Here is a 25,879-nt window from a genome sequence, read left to right as displayed (position 1 = left end):
ATAGCCTAGTGAAGGATTTCTCCCCTTCATCTCAACCAAACCAAGTGTGATGGCAAAGGGCAACTCTATTTCATCTAACTAAAGGAAAGAAAACACAGAAAGGAAGGAGGAAGAGAAGAAATCTCCAGGTAAGAAAAGCTTTCATGGGAGTTGATTCAGGACTTGGACTTGGCTTGAAGTAGGTTATCATTCAAACTGTTCTGGACTGGGAAGTATTTTGCGGGCAATATCAGGAGCACTGGAAGTTCCCTACAAAAATAAGGAACAGTGTGTTCTGGTGGGTTAGCAAGGGTAGCTTTCTCCCTCTTCTCTTTCTCTCTCCTCTCTCTCCCCCCCTCTCTCTCATTCAGCTACTGTAGCATTGTTGACATGGCCTCGTAAATAGCTGTGGTCAGAGAACCTCTCCATGTGTCACTGTGGAACCCCCCCCACCAACTAACACCCTGCTGTGCTGATGTTCAGAAGCTGCTCCCGATGACCAGATATCACATGTTCCTCTAAGCAGCTGTTGAAAGAGAAGGGGGGTCTTTTTGAGATGTAGAGGTGTGTGTGTGTGTGTGTGTGTGTGTGTGTGTGTGTGTGTGTGTGTGTGTGTGTGCGTGCGTGCGTGCGTGCGTGCGTGCGTGTGTTCATGGTCAATATGGTCCTGAAAATACTCTGGAGAAGTTTATAGGAGAACAAAGATGATGCAGGGTATTGTAATCAATATGAACCTGAGTTTCTGGTCTCAAATTGGGCCTCATATTGTTTGAAACATGCCTCTTGATCTTATGCCATCCTTCATCATCAGACATGTTCAAGTTTAGAGCTGTTGTGAGACCAGACGTTGAGGATTTGGTTGGTGGAGTGATTGGTCCAGGAAATGGGTGCTGGAGGTTGCCAGGGACTCCTGCCAAACTTGAGAGAGGTTCCTATTAGCGGAAATGCTGGCCTTAAATCAAGAGTGATGTAACCAACCCATCTGCATGGGAGAACATCTGAGGATTATACACAGCATGCTGACATCGATGCATAAAAACAGTTACTCAGTGACAAAATCATCTCAGCAAATGAAACGTGCTGCGTTCATATAGATAGACACAGGACATGTGAAATGACATACACTGTATATATAACATAGGAATTCTGGTGCTCTCACATACTGTAGATTCTGATATTGAAGAATCTGGCAATTCTGTTGTGGTAATTGTGCAGTTGCCATAGCGAGTTTGTGCACTGTGTCTAGGAGATGTTCCACAGACGGTGGTGCGGGGGTCCTTGTCACGCCATGTAGGGTTGTGCTGCCTGATGCATCATGACAGGTCCTGGACTGGGATGCTTGGACCCCTAATGTACTTATACTAGACCAGAGCCAGAGCCAGGGCTGTTATGGTGGGCTGGAGGCTCCATGTGTCCAGGGCTGTTATGGTGGGCTGGAGGCTCCATGTGTTTAGGGCTGTTATGGTGGGCTGGAGGCTCCATGTGTTTAGGGCTGTTATGGTGGGCTGGAGGCTCCATGTGTTTAGGGCTGTTATGGTGGGCTGGAGGCTCCATGTGTCCAGGGCTGTTATGGTGGGCTGGAGGCTCCATGTGTCCAGGGCTGTTATGGTGGGCTGGAGGCTCCATGTGTCCAGGGCTGTTATGGTGGGCTGGAGGCTCCATGTGTCCAGGGCTGTTATGGTGGGCTGGAGGCTCCATGTGTCCAGGGCTGTTATGGTGGGCTGGAGGCTCCATGTGTTTAGGGCTGTTATGGTGGGCTGGAGGCTCCATGTGTCCAGGGCTGTTATGGTGGGCTGGAGGCTCCATGTGTCCAGGGCTGTTATGGTGGGCTGGAGGCTCCATGTGTCCAGGGCTGTTATGGTGGGCTGGAGGCTCCATGTGTTTAGGGCTGTTATGGTGGGCTGGAGGCTCCATGTGTCCAGGGCTGTTATGGTGGGCTGGAGGCTCCATGTGTCCAGGGCTGTTATGGTGGGCTGGAGGCTCCATGTGTCCAGGGCTGTTATGGTGGGCTGGAGGCTCCATGTGTTTAGGGCTGTTATGGTGGGCTGGAGGCTCCATGTGTCCAGGGCTGTTATGGTGGGCTGGAGGCTCCATGTGTTTAGGGCTGTTATGGTGGGCTGGAGGCTCCATGTGTCCAGGGCTGTTATGGTGGGCTGGAGGCTCCATGTGTTTAGGGCTGTTATGGTGGGCTGGAGGCTCCATGTGTTTAGGGCTGTTATGGTGGGCTGGAGGCTCCATGTGTCCAGGGCTGTTATGGTGGGCTGGAGGCTCCATGTGTCCAGGGCTGTTATGGTGGGCTGGAGGCTCCATGTGTCCAGGGCTGTTATGGTGGGCTGGAGGCTCCATGTGTTTAGGGCTGTTATGGTGGGCTGGAGGCTCCATGTGTCCAGGGCTGTTATGGTGGGCTGGAGGCTCCATGTGTCCAGGGCTGTTATGGTGGGCTGGAGGCTCCATGTGTCCAGGGCTGTTATGGTGGGCTGGAGGCTCCATGTGTTTAGGGCTGTTATGGTGGGCTGGAGGCTCCATGTGTCCAGGGCTCCATGTGTCCAGGGCTGTTATGGTGGGCTGGAGGCTCCATGTGTCCAGGGCTGTTATGGTGGGCTGGAGGCTCCATGTGTCCAGGGCTGTTATGGTGGGCTGGAGGCTCCATGTGTCCAGGGCTGTTATGGTGGGCTGGAGGCTCCATGTGTTCAGGGCTGTTATGGTGGGCTGGAGGCTCCATGTGTCCAGGGCTGTTATGGTGGGCTGGAGGCTCCATGTGTCCAGGGCTGTTATGGTGGGCTGGAGGCTCCATGTGTTCAGGGCTGTTATGGTGGGCTGGAGGCTCCATGTGTCCAGGGCTGTTATGGTGGGCTGGAGGCTCCATGTGTCCAGGGCTGTTATGGTGGGCTGGAGGCTCCATGTGTCCAGGGCTGTTATGGTGGGCTGGAGGCTCCATGTGTCCAGGGCTGTTATGGTGGGCTGGAGGCTCCATGTGTCCAGGGCTGTTATGGTGGGCTGGAGGCTCCATGTGTCCAGGGCTGTTATGGTGGGCTGGAGGCTCCATGTGTCCAGGGCTGTTATGGTGGGCTGGAGGCTCCATGTGTCCAGGGCTGTTATGGTGGGCTGGAGGCTCCATGTGTCCAGGGCTGTTATGGTGGGCTGGAGGCTCCATGTGTCCAGGGCTGTTATGGTGGGCTGGAGGCTCCATGTGTTTAGGGCTGTTATGGTGGGCTGGAGGCTCCATGTGTCTGTTATGGTGGGCTGGGGCTCCATGTGTCCAGGGCTGTTATGGTGGGCTGGAGGCTCCATGTGTCCAGGGCTGTTATGGTGGGCTGGAGGCTCCATGTGTTTAGGGCTGTTATGGTGGGCTGGAGGCTCCATGTGTTTCCAGGGCTGTTATGGTGGGCTGGAGGCTCCATGTGTCCAGGGCTGTTATGGTGGGCTGGAGGCTCCATGTGTCCAGGGCTGTTATGGTGGGCTGGAGGCTCCATGTGTCCAGGGCTGTTATGGTGGGCTGGAGGCTCCATGTGTCCAGGGCTGTTATGGTGGGCTGGAGGCTCCATGTGTCCAGGGCTGTTATGGTGGGCTGGAGGCTCCATGTGTCCAGGGCTGTTATGGTGGGCTGGAGGCTCCATGTGTCCAGGGCTGTTATGGTGGGCTGGAGGCTCCATGTGTGGGCTGGTGGGAGGCTCCATGTGTCCAGGGCTGTTATGGTGGGCTGGAGGCTCCATGTGTCCAGGGCTGTTATGGTGGGCTGGAGGCTCCATGTGTCCAGGGCTGTTATGGTGGGCTGGAGGCTCCATGTGTCCAGGGCTGTTATGGTGGGCTGGAGGCTCCATGTGTTTAGGGCTGTTATGGTGGGCTGGAGGCTCCATGTGTTTAGGGCTGTTATGGTGGGCTGGAGGCTCCATGTGTCCAGGGCTGTTATGGTGGGCTGGAGGCTCCATGTGTCCAGGGCTGTTATGGTGGGCTGGAGGCTCCATGTGTTTAGGGCTGTTATGGTGGGCTGGAGGCTCCATGTGTTCAGGGCTGTTATGGTGGGCTGGAGGCTCCATGTGTCCAGGGCTGTTATGGTGGGCTGGAGGCTCCATGTGTTTAGGGCTGTTATGGTGGGCTGGAGGCTCCATGTGTTTAGGGCTGTTATGGTGGGCTGGAGGCTCCATGTGTCCAGGGCTGTTATGGTGGGCTGGAGGCTCCATGTGTCCAGGGCTGTTATGGTGGGCTGGAGGCTCCATGTGTTTCCAGTGTCCAGGGCTGTTATGGTGGGCTGGAGGCTCCATGTGTCCAGGGCTGTTATGGTGGGCTGGAGGCTCCATGTGTTTAGGGCTGTTATGGTGGGCTGGAGGCTCCATGTGTTTAGGGCTGTTATGGTGGGCTGGAGGCTCCATGTGTCCAGGGCTGTTATCCATGTGTGGGCTGGAGGCTCCATGTGTCCAGGGCTGTTATGGTGGGCTGGAGGCTCCATGTGTTTAGGGCTGTATGGTGGGCAGGCTCCATGTGGGCTGTTATGGTGGGCTGGAGGCTCCATGTGTTTAGGGCTGTTATGGTGGGCTGGAGGCTCCATGTGTTTAGGGCTGTTATGGTGGGTGGGGCTCCATGTGTTTGGTTATGGTGGGCTCCATGTGTCCAGGGCTGTTATGGTGGGCTGGAGGCTCCATGTGTTTAGGGCTGTTATGGTGGGCTGGAGGCTCCATGTGTTTAGGGCTGTTATGGTGGGCTGGAGGCTCCATGTGTCCAGGGCTGTTATGGTGGGCTGGAGGCTCCATGTGTTTAGGGCTGTTATGGTGGGCTGGAGGCTCCATGTGTTCAGGGCTGTTATGGTGGTGGGCTGGAGGCTCCATGTGTCCAGGGCTGTTATGGTGGGCTGGAGGCTCCATGTGTTTAGGGCTGTTATGGTGGGCTGGAGGCTCCATGTGTCCAGGGCTGTTATGGTGGGCTGGAGGCTCCATGTGTTTAGGGCTGTTATGGTGGGCTGGAGGCTCCATGTGTCCAGGGCTGTTATGGTGGGCTGGAGGCTCCATGTGTTTAGGGCTGTTATGGTGGGCTGGAGGCTCCATGTGTCCAGGGCTGTTATGGTGGGCTGGAGGCTCCATGTGTTTAGGGCTGTTATGGTGGGCTGGAGGCTCCATGTGTTTAGGGCTGTTATGGTGGGCTGGAGGCTCCATGTGTCCAGGGCTGTTATGGTGGGCTGGAGGCTCCATGTGTTTAGGGCTGTTATGGTGGGCTGGAGGCTCCATGTGTTCAGGGCTGAAAGGCCTGGATGTGTATGTATATTTTTTATTTATTTTTATTTCACCTTTATTTAACCAGGTAGGCCAGTTGAGAACACCTTTATTTAACCAGGTAGGCCAGTTGAGAACAAGTTCTCATTTACAACTGCGACCTGGCCAAGATAAAGCATAGCAGTGTGAACAGACAACACAGAGTTACACATGGAGTAAACAATTAACAAGTCAATAACACAGTAGAGAAAAAAAGAGTCTATATACATTGTGTGCAAAAGGCATGAGGAGGTAGGTGAATAATTACAATTTAGCAGATTAACACTGGAGTGATAAATGATCAGATGGTCATGTACAGGTAGAGATACTGGTGTGCAAAAGAGCAGAAAAGTAAATAAATAAAAACAGTATGGGGATGAGGTAAATTGGGTGGGCTATTTACCGATGGACTATGTACAGCTGCAGCGATCGGTTAGCTGCTCAGATAGCAGATGTTTGAAGTTGGTGAGGGAGATAAAAGTCTCCAACTTCAGCACGTTTTGCAATTCGTTCCAGTCACAGGCAGCAGAGAACTGTAAGGAAAGGCGGCCAAATGGGGTGTTGGCTTTAGGGATGATCAGTGAGATACACCTGCTGGAGCGCGTGCTACGGATGGGTGTTGCCATCGTGACCAGTGAACTGAGATAAGGCGGAGCTTTACCTAGCATGGACTTGTAGAGGACCTGGAGCCAGTGGGTCTGGCGATGAATATGTAGCGAGGGCCAGCCGACTAGAGCATACAGGTCGCAGTGGTGGGTGGTATAAGGTGCTTTAGTAACAAAACGGATGGCACTGTGATAAACTGCATCCAGTTTGCTGAGTAGAGTATTGAAGCTATTTTGTAGATGACATCGCCAAAGTCGAGGATCGGTAGGATAGTCAGTTTTACTAGGGTAAGTTTGGCGGCGTGAGTGAAGGAGGCTTTGTTGCAGAATAGAAAGCGGACTCTTGATTTGATTTTAGATTGGAGATGTTTGATATGAGTCTGGACGGAGAGTTTACAGTCTAGCCAGACACCTAGGTACTTATAGATGTCCACATATTCAAGGTCGGAACCATCCAGGGTGGTGATGCTAGTCGGGCGTGCGGGTGCAGGCAGCGAATGGTTGAAAAGCATGCATTTGGTTTTACTAGCGTTTAAGAGCAGTTGAAGGCCATGGAAGGAGTGTTGTATGGCATTGAAGCGAGTGTTGTATGGCATTGAAGCTCGTTTGGAGGCTAATTAGCACAGTGTCCAAGGACGGGCCAGAAGTATACAGAATGGTGTCGTCTGCGTAGAGGTGGATCAGGGAATCGCCCGCAGCAAGAGCAACATCATTGATATATACAGAGAAAAGAGTCGTCCCGAGAATTGAACCCTGTGGCACCCCCATAGAGACAGCCAGAGGACCGGACAACATGCCCTCAGATTTGACACACTGAACTCTGTCTGCAAAGTAGTTGGTGAACCAGGCAAGGAAGTCATTAGAAAAACTGAGGCTACTGAGTCTGCCGATAAGAATATGATAATTGACAGAGTCGAAAGCCTTGGTCAGGTCGATGAAGATGGCTGCACAGTACTGTCTTTTATCGATGGAGGTTATGATATCGTTTAGTATCTTGAGCTAAACGATACATATATGATACATATACGATACATATATTCACTCAACACTACTGTATTAGATAAAAAATATGTTGTGTTGACTTAAGCTTCCATTAAGTTGTGTCTCCTTGGAGGATGGAGTGAATTCTCTTTTCCATGGGGGACTAGCTGTCGTGGTCCAGTCTCAGGAAACAGTTAGGAGTCAGGCACAAGTCCCTGTGGTGTGAAAGTCACTGTGATGTTGGGTCATTTGTGAGGAGTTTTCAAAATCAGAAATGTGTTTGTTTCTCCTCTTTGTTTGTGCACCTTTTAATAGCATGTATTCTTCTTCTCTCTTTCAGACGCTGTTCACACCCAAGGCCCCCTCGACGGCAGCCTGTATGCCCGAGTCCACAAGAAAGAGTCCTCGATGGAGTGATCACAATCAACGGCCTCCCGTCCTCGACCACCCCTAACCAACGCAGACCACACCCACCAACACCCTAACCACACCCTCCCAAGTTCTGACCGCACCTTCCCGGTAGTGGGCCACGCCTCCCTGCCCGCGGTCGACCACGCCCTGTCGGTCAGCAGCGACTCTGGGAACTCGACAGCATCCGTCAAAACCGATCGCACAGATGACCACAGTCTGTTGCTGCATGGAGCGGTGAATACCAACCAGAACCACAACACGCCCAGTCATCCCCCTCTCAGTCCCCAGGAGAAGAGAGAGTTGGACCAGCTTCTGAGTGGCCTTGAGGCCCCCATGCTCCACCGCCAGGCGTACCTGGCTACCTCCACCAGCCCCGGGGGGGCAGTACGCCACCTTGTCCCAGCCCAGGTGCACGTCAGCGGGCATACCCGGCTCATTGCAGCCCCCTCCGCCGAAGAGCGTGAGACGGACATTTTGGATGAGGAGCTGCACATCAGTCAGGAGGGTAACAGCGTGGACAGTCTGGGAACACTCTCGTCATTGGAGGGCCAGGCCACGCCCGCAGAGCTGTACTACCAATCACAGATACCCATCAACAGGCAGAACAACGGGCCATACCTAGAGAAGCTACGGGAGATGCCGGTGCATCGGGTACGGACTTCTACGTCGGCACAGGAGCGGATCATGGACTCCAATTCGCCCCAGGAGGAGGAGTACTCTCCTAACAGTTACCAGAACGGGAGTATGCAGCGTTCCCAGTCCTTCGGGACCCCCGAGCCTAGAGGCCCCAAGCTGCCCAGGGCCCCTGAGAGGAGCACCAGTAGCAGGGAGGCAGTCCAGAGGGGGCTGAGCGCATGGCACCAGTACAGTCTGCCAGATGACCCCTTCGGTCCTCCCTTACAGAGTACCCACAGTCTGCCCCACTTCCCCCCCACCGCCTCTCAGCACGACATAGAGCAGTCTATCGAAGCCCTCGACATGCTGATGCTGGATCTGGACCCACACACAGGACAGGTTCCCAAGTCCTACAGCGCCCCCTCTGGTGAGAACAGAGTCGGAGGGCCAGCCCAGATCCCCTTCTCCCAATCTCTGGCCAGGCCGTCCTACCAGGCAGACTCAGCCATCCATGGCTATAACATTAACTACAATGCCTTTGGACAGCCTCTGAGGTCGACGGCTGGCCGGGTTTCAACGTCGCCCATCCAGAGTCCTGTGGCTGAGTCTCTCCTGTCGTATGTCCCCCCGAGGTCCGCCTCGTACCAGCCCCATACAAACACCACTCCCATACACCCCCCCGAGCCCTACCACATGCACCCAGCCCAGGGGCCTGGTTCCCCCCTCTACCCCTCTGACTCCTCCCCCATCTTCGGACAGCTCCAGATGAAGCCCCTGAACTCGTACCCAGGTGGGACGGTGGTGTCCTACTCCCCAGACCGCAAGGGAGGGTCTCCCTATCATGGCTACAGCACCTCCTCCTCCCCCCTCCCCAACTCTTCCCCCCTTCTCAAGGAGCCAGAACCTGAGGAGGAGAACCTCAACCTGGAGGGCCTGGTGGCTCAACGCATCGCTGGTAAGTCACTACCGGATTGAGGATTAGATTGAATATCCCTGTTTAGTTTCACAATTTTCTGTCATTTTCATATTTCATGTTTCATTATGTCATTTTCAAAAGCTGAGGTATTCGCTGTCACAATACATAAAAGCAAAAATACATTATAATGATGTCATATGTGCTTATGACAAGTATTATAATGCATTAGGAAAGTTGTACAACTGAAATGTTTCTTCCGCATTTAACCCAACCCCTCTGAATCAGGGGGGGGCTGTCGTTATTGACATCCACGTCTTTTCGGCACAAGGGGGAACAGTGGGTTAACTGCCTTGTTCAGGGGCAGAACGACAGATTTTTACCTTGTGAGCTCAGGGATTCGATTCAGCAACCTTCCGGTTACTGGCCCACCACTCTAACCACTAGGATACCTGCCACTATTGCATCATAATTATAACTGTTACCGCTGCAGAGTCGCAATGAACGCTTTGTTCCGGAACATGCTGTGAACTGTAAGAAGCACAGTCATAGTCAAATGCAGTATATCAACGGCCTTCTATCACCACTGACTTTTTCAGTGATGTGCACTGTTTACATGTACTCTAATATATCTAATTCTATATTGGAAATAGAAGCTACTGTTTACATGTACTCTAATATATCTAATTCTATATTGGAAATAGAAGCTACTGTTTACATGTACTATAATATATCTAATTCTATATTGGAAATAGAAGCTACTGTTTACATGTACTCTAATATATCTAATTCTATATTGGAAATAGAAGCTACTGTTTACATGTACTCTAATATATCTAATTCTATATTGGAAATAGAAGCTACTGTTTACATGTACTCTAATATATCTAATTCTATATTGGAAATAGAAGCTACTGTTTACATGTACTCTAATATATCTAATTCTATATTGGAAATAGAAGCTACTGTTTACATGTACTATAATATATCTAATGTTATAGTGGAAATAGAAGCTACTGTTTCATGTCCCCAGCTTTGTCTGACCTTGGTAATAGGTGGAATCATTATGACATTGAGCTAGCTAGATAGAAACTCTTAGTTGAGCAGGACAGATATGGTCTGAAAACCTACGGTGAGCTCTGAGCTGTGTCCTACAGCGAGGGGAGAGTTGGACACCATGGAGATGAGATTTAAGGTGGTAAGAATAGACATGCTGGTTGAGTTCTCAGCTACATTTTCCACATTCACGTCCCGCCACGTATGAAAGCGTATGGGATGGTTCTCACAGATGCCACCAAGTGGGATTATTTGGTAGTTGCCTTTGTCTTTCTACCGCAGATGTTGACTTGGTGTTTGATATTTTATTAGAATCATTAGCTGTTGTGAAAGCAGCAGCTAGTCTTCCGGCAGTCCACACAGAACAGGAAACATGCCGTAACACTAATGTGAGGTGAAGCAGTGTTTCTCAATCCGTTTCTGGGAGATTCCAGAAAATGCACATTTTGGTTCTATCCCTGCTCTAATTTCTATCATCTCTCATTTTAACTTCCATCTTTATTCTGTTTGTTTAATGACTTCACAGAATAAAATGTTCATTTTCCTTTATTCATTTTTTCTCTCTGTATTTTTCTGTTTCTGTCTCTTGTTCTGTCCATCCATTCCTCTGCTCTGTTGGACCACCCTTCACGCCATTGCATCTGCCTCTGCACCTCCTTCCTCCTCCTTCTCTTCCTCCTCCACCTCCTCCTCTGCCTCCTATCCACCACCCCCACTGTGAGCAGAGTACAACGCTCGTATTCAGGGCATCAACGAAAGCATTTCCACTACGCCACAATCTGACCGCCATCGCTCTTATTCTTTCTCTGGTTTGTCCTCTCTCTCTCTCTCTCTTGCTCCCTCTCTCTCTCTCTCTCTCTCTCTCTCACTCACTTCTCCTCTCTCTCTCTTTCCCTCTCTTTCCCTCTCTTTCCCTCTCTCTCTCTCTCTCTCCCTCTCTCTCTCTCTCTCTCTCTCTCTCTCTCTCTCTCTCTCTCACTTGCTCTCTCTCACTTGCTCTCTCTCTCTCTTGCTCCCTCTCTCTCTCTCTCTCACTTGCTCCCTCTCTCTCTCTCTCTCTCTTGCTCTCTCTCTCTCTCTCTCTCTCTCTCTTCTCTCTCTCTCTCTCTCTCTCTCTCTCTCTCACCTGCTCTTTCTCTCTCTCTCTTACTCTCTCTCTCTCACTTGCTCTCTCTCTCTCTCTCTCTCACTTGCTCTCTCTCTCTCTCTCTCTCTCTCTCTCTCTCTCTCTCTCTCTCTCTTCTCTCTCTCTCTCTCTCTCTTTCTTTTGCTCTCTCACTCCCTCTCTCTCTTGTGACAACATTCTTCTTAAAATAAGCAAATCACTTATTTGAAGTTTGGAATGATGTATGAAACCTGGAATATACAGTGTAGATACACTCTGAAACTTATTTCCAGATCCATATTTTAGATCCCCCCTAAAGTTATCGTTCTTCCAAAATACATTCCTGAAACTGAAGGAAAGCCTTTGGGAATTCCTGACGCTGTTGTTGGCGTTCCAGGGATGCGTTCCCGTGGGATGACGCCGGAGGAGGCTCAGGAGACCGTCCGCCGTCGGACCACTAGCGAGGGGCACTACCAGAGTGGCAACGAGGACCCTCCAGCCCACACGGGGGCGCCGGTGCGCTCCCCTGTCCACTTGTCAGACTTCCACATCCACAACCCTGGAGGAAGACCCAGAGAGGTAGAGTACATACCCCTGTCCAGCCACAGGCAGCAAGCTCTCTCTCTTGTCTTTATCAGCTTAAAATGGTCTTCCGTTCATTGAATAGATCGTTGTTTCACTGTGAGAGTAACCATGTCTGTTGTGTGTGTGTGTGTGTGTGTGTGTGTGTGTGTGTGTGTGTGTGTGTGTGTGTGTGTGTGTGTGTGTGTGTGTGTGTGTGTGTGTGTGTGTGTGTGTGTGTGTGTGTGTGTGTGTGTGTGTGTGTGTATGTGGACTTTGTGTTGGTGTGTGTGTCTGTGTGTTATTTTCTGTCTGTGCCTGTTTGCATTACCTCTATGTGTGTTTTATTCTTGTCCGTGTGTATTTTCTGGCTCCTTCTGTGTCTGTGGGTGGGCGTGTGTTATGTCGTGTGCTGTGTGTGTGTGTGTGTTGCGTGTGTTCTGTGTCCCCTCCTTCCAGGGCCCCATGCACAGCTACCGCGAGGCGTATGGGGATGATGATGCTGACGGTCGGGCTGCTGTCAGTCCTATGTTCAGCAGTGGTGGTGAGGCCCACCCCCTGACCCCTGCCTTCCCTGTCTCACCTCAGACCCCTTACTTCAACATGTGTAAGTTCACCTCCCAGCAGACAGAGGGCGCCAGTAGACCTTACTCTATTGCCACTGTTCGTCAATCATAATTATGCGACTGCAATAAACGTTAAGTATGTAGTATCTTTCATACTTGCAGTTGAAGCCTAAAGTGATGCACAATAAGTGGTTGTAGAAGGGGGCCCAGTTCCAATGCTTTTAAGATGCATCCTTCTTTAATGCCTTCTTATAAGAGAGGAACGATGCGTTCTGACATTATTTGGACAGGGCCAGAGAAAGTCACTGCTGTTACTGTAATGTTCAATTGTTGGTGTTTTGATTGGGACTAATCGGTGGTGGTGGCTTTCCTAAATGAATTCAATAACACCTTTCTTTCTCTTGTAGAGATGATTCAATGGTAAACGAACACTAATTCCCTCTGTGAAAGACATTATGAGAGAGACTGGGAATAAAACTGAAAAATGACATTTGAATAATTTAGCAGGCACACTTATCCAGAGCGACTTACAGTAGTGAATGCATACATCATTTAACTTTTCCATACTGTTCCTCTGTGGGGGTCAAACCCTGGCAAGTTACATGCTCTATCAACTGAGCCACACAGGAATAGATAGAAGATAATAATGTATTGTAGTTTCATCACTTAACCTATGACCTATAAATCATGTCAGGTTAGACAGTAGATTGCTTCTTGGCACCGTAGAGATACCATAGAGATAAATACTGTATCTATCTGTATTTATCTTAATGATCATTTCAATAGACAGACTGCTTTTGGACTTATTTGGGACCAACCAGGGTTAGGGCTCCCTATTCCTGCAGTGGTCACCGCCACACTGTAGTTGAAGTAAGGACCCCCCTCCATCTACCCCCTTTACCCTGCCCCACTACCCCTGCTCTGGCCCCTGCCTGCCCTCTCTGGAGGCACTATCTTTGAAACAGACAGACAAAGAATTGATTTGGGATTCTTTGGTAAGTGGAAGATGCATGGAATCTTCAGATTACTGTGTCCAGTCCACCACGCCAACCCTGCCAAACTCTTTTCCATCACTGGAAAACTGATGGAATCTTCAGATTACTGTGTCCAGTCCACCACGCCAACCCTGCCAAACTCTTTTCCTCCACTGGAAAACTGAAGGCATTTCAATTCACTTCATGAATTGACTGTGGAAAAAAAGTCCATTGGACGCCAACCCTGCCAAACTCTTTTCCTCCACTGGTTAAAACTGTTCAGGATGCCATTGGTTTCAATTCACTTCAGTGAATTGACTGAATCCCAAAAATGGCCGGGATACTGTGTCTCCATTCACCATCCTGGCATGTAGTTTGTTCATTGTGTCTCCTTGTATTCTGTATGAATCAGCTCAGAGTAGGCTACTAGTTTGTTTAGTCTCTCTCTTTCTCTCATTACTATAATGTACTGTTCTAGGATGCCATTGGTTCCCTCTCCGTGTCACCAGTCCCTCAGTGAACTGTTCTGTGTTGTTTTTGCCTTCTGCATGCCATGTCCCAACTCTTGCATGGCTCTCTCTCTTTCTCGCTCTCTGTTTCTCTCGCTCTCTTTCTGGCACGTTGTGTTTTTCTCTGTGTCTCCATTCACCATCTTTCTGTTTCTCTGTCCTGTTGTTGTCTGTTTTTGGTTGTTTTTGGATCTGACACTTTGTATTCTGTATGAATCAGCTCAGATCTTCTGTTTCTCTAGGCTAAACACTTACAGTTTGGTTTTTGGTCTCTCTCTTTCTCTCATTCTCTATCTCTTCTTTCTGTTTCTCTCGCTCTCTTTCGCTCTGTTTCTCTCGCTCTCTCGCTTTGTTTCTCTCGCTCTCTTTCTCTCTCTCTCTCTCTCTCTCTGTTTCTCTCGCTCTCTCTCTCTGTTTTTCTCTCTCTCTCTGTTTCTCTCTTTCTCTCTCTGTTTCTCTCGCTCTCTCTCTGTTTCTCTCTCGCTCTCTCTCTGTTTCTCTCTCTCTCTCTAGCCCGTTCTCCTCCAGGCTTGGCCAAAACCCCTCTCTCTGCTTTAGGACTGAAGCCCCACCATCCAGCAGACATTCTCCATGGTGGATCAGGTCAGAACACACACACACACACACACACACACACACACACACACACACACACACACACACACACACACACACACACACACACACACACACACACACACACACACACACACACACACACACACACACACACACACACCATTATGGATCAGGTCAGAACACAAACACACACACAACCTTTTCCCATCTAGGTTTTTTTTGTCACCTAATTGCTTCTACACACCTGCAAACTTTGGTCTCTTGCTTCTCTTTCAACGGTTTACTCCTCCTCTTTTTCTCACCTCTCCCTCAATCACCGACTGTTTTCTTCTTCTACTTATTCTTTCTGTTCTGTCAGACTATGAATCTGTAAGCGATGAGGAGCAAGGTAAGGGCGTTTCTATGGCAACATGTGGCACCAACCTCTCATCCCCGTCACACAGAGTACCCATAATCCTTTGTGTTCGGACATGTTTGAAAACCCCTCGTTTTGACAGGAGGATCTTGTTATGGCGTCTCGGTTTTGCTCTACCTTCTGTTGTTTGCTTCTAGAGGAATAACACAGTCCCACTATACAGGCTGCAACCGCAAACATTCTGTTTTGATTGGCTATCAGTGGTTAAGTCCTGCCTCTTCTCGAATATCGCTGGGTGCCCAATGCGTCCCAAAGTTTCTGAAACGTGAAGAAAGAGTTCAGGTTAAAGTAAGGAATTTGTTAAGGTGTGAGGTAAGGTTACAGTAGGTTAGGTATCACATCTATATTAGGTTGTTAGCCTGTGGAGTGGGCCTGTTTAATGCCTCCACCTCTCAACTTTGCATCTGTGTTAATCCCACTTTGAGTCTCCCTCAGGATGTTTCTTTTCTTTTTGAACTGTTTTGGGAATGACCTCACCAGGTTTCTGTCGGTCCCCCTCATAACAGCATCCCTTTCACTCCCTGTTTAGCCTGCCAATAACAGTGTAATAATAATATATGTATGTGTATTTTCACTACAGACGGCCGTGGTTATGCTGGACACCCCCTAAATGATCCTATATCTTCCAGTAGTCCCATCCACAGCCCAGACGGGTGAGTACGGTACTGTTCCTGGGGCACAGAGTTTGGATAACCCAGGGGAAACTCTTGAAAGAAGAGGACTAAAGATAGTCCTAGGTTACAGCTCAGTGTTCTCTCTCTCTGCAGCATGAGGATGACTTCCTCCATTCGTCTCCAGGCTGACTCCGGCTTCCCATCCCACCCCTTGGAGAGTGCCCAGCACGCCCCCGTTCCGTCCTACGGCCCCCACTCCCCTGAGGGATCCCAGGTCAGCATTGTGGGCCCCCTCCACACCGTCCCCGGAAGCCCCAACACTCTCCACCGCACGGTGGCCACCAACACCCCACCAAGCCCCGCCCTCCAGCGCCGCCTGGCCAACCAGGCCAGCCCGGGTCTGGCTCGTCACCCCACATCGCCCAATGGAAACAGGGTGCAAGTCCCCGGCAGCCCTGTGATCCCCTCAAGAGGCTCCAGAACCGCCGCCGTCCCTCCTAGCCCTTTGATGGGGCGCCACCCGATGGCCAGTGGCCACACTACGCCTGATGACAGACAGGGGGCACCACCCACGCCCTCCTTCCCAGTGTCGCCCCAGCCGATGCTTCCAGAGAAGAGGCGGATGCCCAGTGGAGAGAGGTCCAATGTGGGGCTGTCGTATGGGACTCTGGATGGGAAGACCACCATACCCACCTTACCCAGTGGAGGCAGCACGCCCAGTGTGTCCACCTCTCACACCCTACCCGACCTCTCCAAATTCTCCATCTATGGTGAGAGAGGAGGTCCAATCCTAGTCTCTGCCATGTTCTTTATAACTATTCAATCTATTCAGATCTAGCCAAGTGAGCGGTCATACTCAATCATGCACAGCAGAAACTGTACAGTCAATCAGTGCTTATTTTGATGGACGAAAGTCTCAGAATCATCCCTATTTCATTGCTTTGACCATTGTCACTACTTCTGCAGACCAGAGTCCAGACATCAGGCTGAACGTGAAGTTTGTCCAGGACACGTCTAAGTTCTGGTACAAGCCAGACATCTCCAGAGAGCAGGCCATCAGTCTGCTGAGAGACAGGGAGCCAGGGGCCTTCGTCATCAGGGACAGCCACTCCTTCAGAGGGGCCTACGGCCTGGCCATGAAGGTGGCCTGCCCACCTCCCACCGCCCAGGCCAACAAGAAAGGTACAGTAGATCATTAATCTTAGTCGCAGGTCTAGGATCAGATCACCCTAACCCGAATCCCAACCTTAATCTTTAGGAGTGAAAGTGCAAAAATGGACCTTCGATCAGAGACCTTTGATGAACCTGTTGCGACGAGCAATCCCGTATCGGGAGCGTAATTGTAGCCTCAAGCTCATTACATTTAAGTCATTACCATAACGCAACATTAACTATTCATGAAAATCGCAAATGAAATGAAATAAATATATTGGCTCACAAGCTTAGCCTTTTGTTAACAACACTGTCATCTCAGATTTTCAAAAAATGCTTTTCAACCATAGCTACACAAGAATTTGTGTAAGAGTATTGATAGCTAGCATAGCATTAAGCCTAGCATTCAGCAGGCAACATTTTCACAAAAACAAGAAAAGCATTCAAATAAAATAATTTACCTTTGAAGAACTTCGGATGTTTTCAATGAGGAGACTCTCAGTTAGATAGAAAATGTTCAGTTTTTCCAAAATATTATTTGTGTAGGAGAAATCGCTCCGTTTTGTTCATCACGCTTGGCTAAGAAAAAAACTGAAAATTCAGTCATTGCAACGCAAACTTTTTTCCAAATTAACTCCATAATATCGACAGAAACATGGCAAACGTTGTTTAGAATCAATCCTCAAGGTGTTTTCACATATCTATTCGATGATAAATCACTCGTTGCAGTTTGGTTTTCTCTGTTCAAAATGGAAAAATGCATGCACCTGGAGATTACGCAATAGTTTCGACGGAGGACACCGAGCGGACACCTGGTAAATGTAGTCTCTTATGGTCAATTTTCCAATGATATGCCTACAAATACGTCACAATGCTGCAAACACCTTGGGGAAACGACAGAAAATGTAGGCTCATTCTTTGCGCATTCACAGCCATATAAGGAGACATTGGAACACAGCGCCTCCAAAATCTGGCTCACTTCCTGTATGAAATTTCATCTTGGTTTAGCCTGTAGCATTAGTTCTGTGGTACTCACAGACAATATCTTTGCAGTTTTGGAAACGTCAGAGTGTTTTCTTTCCAAAGCTGTCAATTATATGCATAGTCGAACATCTTTTCGTGACAAAATATCTTCTTAAAACAGGAACGTTTTTCATCCAAAATGAAATACTGCCCCCAGAGGTTTAAGAGGTTAACTGTTTTGTTTACTGTTTTGTTTTTTTGGGCAGTTGGTGACATCACGAGCGAGTTGGTGAGGCACTTCCTGATTGAGACGAGCCCCAAAGGCGTTCGTCTGAAGGGCTGTCCCAACGAACCATACTTTGGTGAGTTCCAAACATGCATATTCAACAGAGAACTCGTTCATTAGCCCTCCAGCAAGTAAGTACACTTGCTAATCATGTGTGTGTGCAGGATGTCTGTCTGCCCTCGTGTACCAACACTCGATGACTCCTCTGGCCCTGCCCTGCAAGCTGATGATCCCAGCAAAGATCCCAATGAGGAGGCCCTGGAGCTGGACACTCCCACTGACACAGTGGCCGAGCTGGTGAAACAAGGAGCAGGTGAGGACAAACTGCACCCTGCATTATTCAGCCCATTCTCTTTCAGTTGATCATCAATCCATTCCAAGCCTTCTATTACAACAGTAGATACATATAACGACAATCAAATAATAATTTTACTTTTACCACTGTAGTACTACCTATGTAATTACTATGCAGTTACACAAATACATAGTTTTCATGTACTACAGTGGTTTTGTTTCTCCTCTCATGCTCGGATACCCTGTTATGTTGCAGTAGCACAGCAACAAGTCCCCGAGGAGGCCCATGGTAAATACTGCACTGTGTTTTTGGGTTCTATTTTGGCATTATTAACCCCTTGTCCCCACACTCCCCAGACTGATATTTCAGCTCTGCATGGTCACCACAGAAGCTTCCCTCTCACTACCATGCCTGCCTTAGTCACATCTTTTCTTGTCATGGTTGTCACTCAAACGAGTGAAGTGTGTTTCTATAACGCTGTTCTTTAGGTCTTATGCAGGGCAGCTGTTGTGAGGTTTGAAACATTGTCTTGTGGATTGGACGTGTGTTCTGTTCTCTTTGGTAGAGATAGCATGGCACTACCTACCGACAAAATGCATGGAGTGAGCATTCTGATGGGAGAAGAAAGGAAAGATATAGAGTCACTAATATACAGCCAGCTGTTGCCTCGATCTGTTTCTCAACACTTATTCACAACATGTTCAAATGATTGCACTAATTGTTGCTACTCCTTCACTGCTTCATTTTGTACAGTGACTGATTATGCACCATTTTTTTTGTTCTCTCCCAGCATGCAATGTTCTTTACATCAGCTCGGTGGACATGGAGTCTCTGACCGGACCTCAGGCCGTCGCCAAAGCAATCAGCGAAACGGTGGCCGTCAACCCGTTGCCCGCGGCAACAACCGTCCACTTCAAAGTGTCGTCGCAGGGCATCACCCTCACGGATAGCCAGAGGAAGTGAGTAGTAACCATGGAAACAGGAGCACCCTACACCCACAGTCAGATCCATAGAAATCTGTTGGTATTCAATCATTGATTCATCACTAGTATGTCAAACTGTTTTACTTGAAAGGAGCTAGCTTGGTGACAAACTCTGAGATTTACAACATTAACTCAGAGTTTTCTCCTGCCCTAGGGTCTTCTTCCGAAGGCACTACCCAATCAACACTGTCACCTACTGTGACATTGACCCCCAGGACAGGAAGTAAGTGTTTGAGACCAGATCTTTCTGCTGTGCTAAAGTAGTAAAAATATTGCAAATGTAGCCTACATAGGGAAGATTTGTTGATTGTTCCTCCAAAATGAATTTCTCATCTTCACAGGTGGAGCAAGGAAGGAGGTGGAACGGCAAAGTAGGTCTCACAACTCAAATCACTCTATTATACATAGAATAGGTCATTAACTAGATGGGACAAATAAGTCCCATGGTCCACATAGGCCTATAAATAACTACATCAAATCATGAACCATCTCCTACATATTCAAACCAGGCTTTTATTTCTCTTTAAACTTCAGACTGTTTGGTTTCGTGGCACGTAAACAAGGAAGCACAACGGACAACGTCAGCCACCTGTTTGCCGAGTTGGACCCCGACCAGCCTGCTTCAGCCATCGTCAACTTCGTCTCTAAAGTCATGAGGCGGTGAAACCAACGAACCCCTGGCAGTCATTCTTTTGGTCTTACATTTTTTTCAGCATTTTGGATTGTGTTTCATTATTTTCTTCTGTTACTTTTGTTGAGATATGTTCTCTTTGTTTTATTCTGCGAGATTTTATGTTTGAAGGACTTGGAGGTAATCCAAGATGGCGTCAGAGGAAGTTGTGGCTGGAGTGGTGACAGTGATAATGTGTCTCGAGCTGGTGGAGGAAGAAGGTGGAGGAGCTGTGTGCTAAACTAAGTATCAGTGGGAGAAAAGGACACTGACATTTATCAGGTTTTCGGATTGATTTACCAAAGGTAGCACTCAGAACAAGTATGTCATAATTAGACGGTCAGTTTAAGGCGTTGTAGGTTTTCTCCGTTTTTCTTTTTTACAACGGGACTGTTGAAATGAAACAGACAAAAACAGAAAGAATGCTTTCTTCTTGAACTTTATTCTGTCTTCAGAAAAATAGTTTGCCTCAGTGGCTTCTTACTAAAGAATATTTAAGAAGACGTTTGCATGTTAGCTCGATCTTTAAGCTTGGTCCACTAAAGTCATTTGTGAACCCTCGAGTGGACATTTCCCAGGCCTGTTGTATGTTGTAAAGGGCTCAACAGCGAGAAAAATAAACTGTGCTCAACTTCACAGAGCAGATCAACCTTCTCATAAAACACATTGCTTATGTTAGGTCCAGACTTGACCAGTCGATCCTGGAGTGCACTGATTGATTTCAGATGTGGGAGATGGATTACTCTGGCCTGTGGAAAGGTAGCTGGTAAATCTACTGCTTTCACTCCTCCTGTCCACACGGTGGTGCCGATTATCCACGTTTGAACTCAATCCTGTTTGACTCAGACTGATCCTCACCTGTTGGCTGCTCACAGACACTGCTAATCAACACACTGGAAACAAACACCAGGGACTGGTCTGAGCCCTGGGCCCTAGGCACTGTCCTGCATGTTTTAGTCCAACTGCACTCCCTCTAAACATCACCAAAACGGCCATTCTACGCTGTGTTCTATGAAGACTTTAACCCTAAGACAAGAAAACAGAGGTTGTTTGCCTTGTTAGAGACTGCATGATATTATAAACCATTTTTGGACTACTAAAGAGCCCTAAAAAGAAAAAATAACATGTAGACAGCCTTTTGTTGAAGTAGTTACTCGATGGTGAGACGCAATATTTTTTTTTATCTTGCAGGAGGGTTTCACTGTATCAAGCAAGGTCGTCTTTCATTTTGAACCAAAAGGGAATTTATCCTCTCACCAGATCGCATCTACATACCTTTAGACAAATGTAGAGGTTGTCACACTATGTGTAAATGCCTGCTTCTCAAACACACACCACTCACCCATCTTCCATAAGCTAAGGAAAAATGATATTGATATCAAATGTATATAGATATACTACTTTGAAAGGTGACATAACTAAAAAAATCTATTTATTTTTATTGCTTTGTTCCTCCATGATAACTCATATATACATATATTGTACAGTCTACATAAAGAAGATTACCTTAAGGATTGAGAAAAAAAATACTTATTTTAGCTAATGATTTCAAAGTCGGGAGATTTTGAAAGGCTTTTGGATATATATGGTGTACATTACTCAGTACATGTATGTTTGTTCTAGCTCGTCATGTGTCTTCTTCTTCGCGTTCTCAGAGATTGAGGTTAGGCATGTATGGGATGAAAGCATATGATTTTTACGGGAAAAATGCATGGACAAAACCATCCGGGTGGTAGACCAACATAATGTTCAAGTTTGTCTTATACGCTGCCATAATACAGCGAATAATATCAGTTACCTGGCAAATGTTGTTGCCAGTTTTAGGGTCAGTTTTAGGTTTTAGGGTCAGGTCTTGAATATGGATTTACCACATTATGAAAATATGTAATGTTCTTAAAAAAAACAAAGTTTTTATAAGGGAAGCATGAGGACATTTAATTTAGAAGTCGACCTTAAATGCAATATGTAAACAGCAATGTGCAACCCATCATACCGACATTATGATTTGCCAAAGATTCAAACACATAACTTCTATGGTGTCTACATGTTTGGCTTTTTTCCAAGGAAATTGTGTTGCTAAGCCGAATGAATTCATAAATGTTCCTTCTGTTGCCAGTAAATATGCAGTCCCACATACCACTAACACCACCATTATATGTGAACTTCTCTATTCTCTCTCTTGTCCTCTCCATTGCAACTGAATGGAGTTGAGACTATTGTTAAAACCCGTTTAGAAATACTAATCACTTACCAATGGAATACCACAACCATACAACAGATGCAGATGCAAACAATTACTTTATATCATTTCATGTGAATATCAGTGTTGAAGGCAAAATGTTGTCTACAATTCTTCAAATGTCTTTTATTTGAGCTACTACGTCTAGCTATAGTCACCCGATGTCCAAACTGTGGCCCTCTCACAAGTAACATGATTTATTTATTCTTTATTTTGCTGGTATGTTTTTATTTTTTTTTTAAGTCCTCAACATTTCAAGCTACACGACCCTGCGGCTGTCAGTCAGTGTTAACCAATGGAAATGGAATGCATTTTGTGTTAGGTGTGTGGAGGAGTTCAGTGTACAGACGGGACTTAATGAGTGTGTGAATGTACTACTAAGGATGTACAGAGGGTCTTGTGTTTTTTTCTTCATTTGCATTATACTGTCATGGCTTACCTGTTCCTGAGGAAAAAAAAACATTAAAGCAATACAAATCCGTTACAGTAAAACATGTGGTTGTTTGAGCGTTCATTTTCTCACTCATTGTGTGTAGTCATCTTAACTGTGTCTCTATGGTAACACATCGCTTATGACCATAGCGTTATGTTTTGAATTTTATGATCTTTATGGCTATGACTCTCTAGGTGTGCGTTCATAAATTCACTCTGAGTGCCAGAGACGCTCTGAGCGTTCGTAAATACAGCGTTGCTGTCAGATTGTCCACTCATAAATTCTGAGTGTTTCGCTCTCACACTGGACGCTCTGGCCGAGGGTAGGGTTGATCGAGAGCGCTCTGACCACACAATGGCAGTCAAGCACTCACTGGAAGTGGTATGTTAGCTACTTCCATAGCTACTTCCAGGCATAAATGAGAGAACACCTCACTCTGACCGTTTTACTCACCCTAGCAAAGCTGGTTAGGCTGTTTTCATGTTACCCTGAGCGTTAGTGACTGTAACTGTGCTGTTGGCAACAATGAATTAAGCTTTTTTTGCCGATGTTTACTGACACCAGTCATATTCAACAGGTGTTGAGCGTTCGTAAATTCATCAATTATTCTGAGCTTTCAGACAAGAGTGCTCTAAAATTCTGAGTAGATAGCCAGAGTGAATGTACGAACACGCCCTAGATCAGTGTTTGCCAACTCCAGTACTCCCGACAGTACAGATTGTTGTTAAGGCCCTCGACAAGCACACCTGATTCTACTTGTCAACTAATCATCAAGCCCTTGACAAGTTGAACCAGGTGAACGTTTGGGAATCTGGCATGACCTTTAAAACAGGAAAGGATGTTTGGTGTGGGAATAGGAAGTTTGGGCAGAATGTCCTTCTGAGTATACCCGGTATGCACACACACTGAGGGTCATGGGATCTTACAAGGGCTTCTGGGCCAGGTGGTGACCATGGCGATAGTAAACTTTTCACAATCTTGGGTCATGTATAAGTCTCCAGGAAGTGATAGCTAGATGGCTGCTATATGGTAGTTGGGGCATAACATTTAGTTTTGAAAAAGACATAATTTCTTTAGCTGTTGACCTTAGGATGGAGAACTCTGAGTCTTTTCCTAGAAAAATGGTGCTCCAAATATGGGCATTGCCAGCTTTACCCACTACACATGTTAGCGTTACTGCGCGACATGCCTACCAATTCCAAAACATTGGGTTCATATTCCTCACAAACCATGTTTGTCTACTCTATTGTCATCCCTATAGCAACCCTCTGTTGGCAATAGACCTCATTCTGTGTTCATTAAAAATCCCTTTGTTAATCTGAAGCTGTAAAAGCTGAGGTGACATCACGGACGTCAGTTGTGGGATTAATGAAAACATTGTGCTGCCTGGCTCTGAACTAACATGTTACAGCAGTCAGAGAGCATCAGCTAGGAGCTGCAGGCAATGTTTCCTAACGTCAACATGGCACAAGAGAGATTTCGACAGACACATCATGTGCTGATCTGAATTTGGCTTAAAACTCCCTCTTTTCCTTTCTCACAGACCCACTCTCTCTTTCTCGGTTCGCTGTTTATCTCTCTCACACATGCAAGCTTGTGTGTGCATGTGTGCGTGCGTGCTTCTGTGTGTATGTGTACGTGAGTGCATGTATTTTCCCAGGCCAGGCCAGCTGTATCCAGGTTAGGTTAAACTGTGCATGCAGAGCACTAAGCCCATCTAGCATCATTGGCCTTTTTCCTACAGTGAGTGTGTAAATAACCTTCTACCCACGTCAACGTCCACACACCAGTGGCACCATGTGGGGCTATAGTATTTACATTATGTGATGGAGTGGAGAGTACTGCACATGAAAACACTGCGATGGAACGTTAAGCATCCCCAGCTGGAAACTGGCACAAGTAAACTGGCCTACCCCTCAACCATGTATTCTGTAAGGTCAAACAGACAGAAATGTAGCGAATAGAGCTAACACAATACCCTAAACTAACTGACTGACAATCATAGCTGTTCTACCCAATACATTTCTATCTAAACGTTTGGTTATATTGCACCCTGATGTGTGGTGAGATCTCCTCTGGCACAAAATTGGCCACTGTGTTTCTCCCAAATGGCTGCTACTCTTTGGTAGCAGATGACAATGAGTGAAACGTCTATTTTATGTTCTGTGAATGTCTAAAATCATGAAAAAAAGTTTAATCTCATTGGAAATGTGTTTGGCCATGTGTGTCTTTGCACACAATTGTACAAAGGCAATTCAATTTGATGTCACTCAATTTTACAGCCGACATTTGATACAGTAAAACGGTCCATAGACTTTAACCCATGGACCACAACTCTTTCCCTGCCCTTGGCCTTCACGTAAGTGTGTATCACAGTAGACATCCTAACAACCAATAAAAGTGATATCATTGACTGGGCCATCACTTTTACACCATAGCAGACAGTGCTCAATACAGAAATATGTACACTAAAGTCATGGATGACGTAGGGCCCTATCCCCTTTTACTAGCTGTGTATTTAGCATTGCTCAGGGCCTCAGGCTGATGCATTTATTGGCTGTTGGGGAGAGACTGTCTGCGTACGCCAATACATTTGGCCGTGCGTCATGAATCCACTGGCTACAGCAGCGAGAGCTTGTCCTCACGTGGTAAAAATGCACTGACAGATTCATACCATGCAGGCCTATGCATTCCATCTAGAGGAGTTGCACAAGGAGAGTACGACCTGGCTCCATTTCGGGCCGCTTTGGTGTTTACTGATCTGACCTGTACTGGATAGGTGCAAAGCAATATGGCAGACTCTTCATTTGGACCGACAGGTTTTTGTGGAGCTTCTGAAAGGCTGGCTGGACCAGCACGGGAGAGTTGAACAGAGGCAGCTGCTGTCAGTCTGTACGTGTTTCCCTCTTTCTCCGAGTTGTAAAAGCAAGCAGAGCAGAAACTGGCTACTCTTTAGTTGACTGATGTAGCTGGCAAGGTAACTGCTGTTTAACTTCAAATAAACTAAAACTACTGTTTATTCCCAATGCTGAGCTAGTAGTGTAACTGACATGATACATTAGGTTTCATCCCCTCTTGACTGAGGTGAATGAATTAGCCAGCTTGTAGCTACCACATGCCAGTTCAGCTCAAGCCTGTAGCTATCTGTTAGATAGTAATAATAGCCAACTCATATAACTATCTAACAGCTGTTGTTTGTATGTGTAATGATATGCGCTGAGAGTCGGGAAGCCAGTTCAGGGAGTGAGTGTTTTAATAAATAAACGCAACATAATACAAAACAAGAAACACGAACAACGCACAAACAAGAAACAGAAACAGGAACAATGACAACTGGGGAAGAAACCAAAGGGAGTGACATATAAAGGGCAGGTATTCAAGGAGGTGATGGAGTCCAGGTGAATGTCATTATGCATGTAACACTGGTGACAGGTGTGCGCCCGTAACCCCTCCCCGAGCAGCTTGGTGACCTAGAGGCCGGAGAGGGAGAACATGTGACAGTCAGGAGCAGACCCCCTCCCGAACTGTATCGGATGCAGACACTGGCGGGGACCTCTCCCAGGGATCAGGAGCAGACCGGTCACCTCTGCTAAGGCGCGGGAACCTGTCGGATCCCAGGGATCAGGAGCAGACCGGTCACCTCTGCTAAGGCGCGGGAACCTGTCGATCCTGCATAAGTGACAGTATGTAAATGTTTTCTAGCTTTTTTGTCCCATTTAAACAGAAGTACAG

At 47.4% G+C, this 25,879-nt stretch overlaps 1 pseudogene; it reads left to right on the top strand.

The window, feature by feature from the left end:
- Positions 1-21,883, top strand: part of LOC127916744 (tensin-like) — a 182,866-nt pseudogene extending 160,983 nt beyond the window's left edge.
- Positions 21,884-25,879: the final 3,996 nt, after the last annotated feature.

The sequence above is a fragment of the Oncorhynchus keta genome, chromosome 37, assembly GCF_023373465.1.
Source record: "Oncorhynchus keta strain PuntledgeMale-10-30-2019 chromosome 37, Oket_V2, whole genome shotgun sequence".
Taxonomy (NCBI): Eukaryota; Metazoa; Chordata; class Actinopteri; order Salmoniformes; family Salmonidae; genus Oncorhynchus; species Oncorhynchus keta.
Note: the sequence above shows the minus strand (reverse complement) of the source record. Positions and strands in the feature narration are given on the sequence as shown.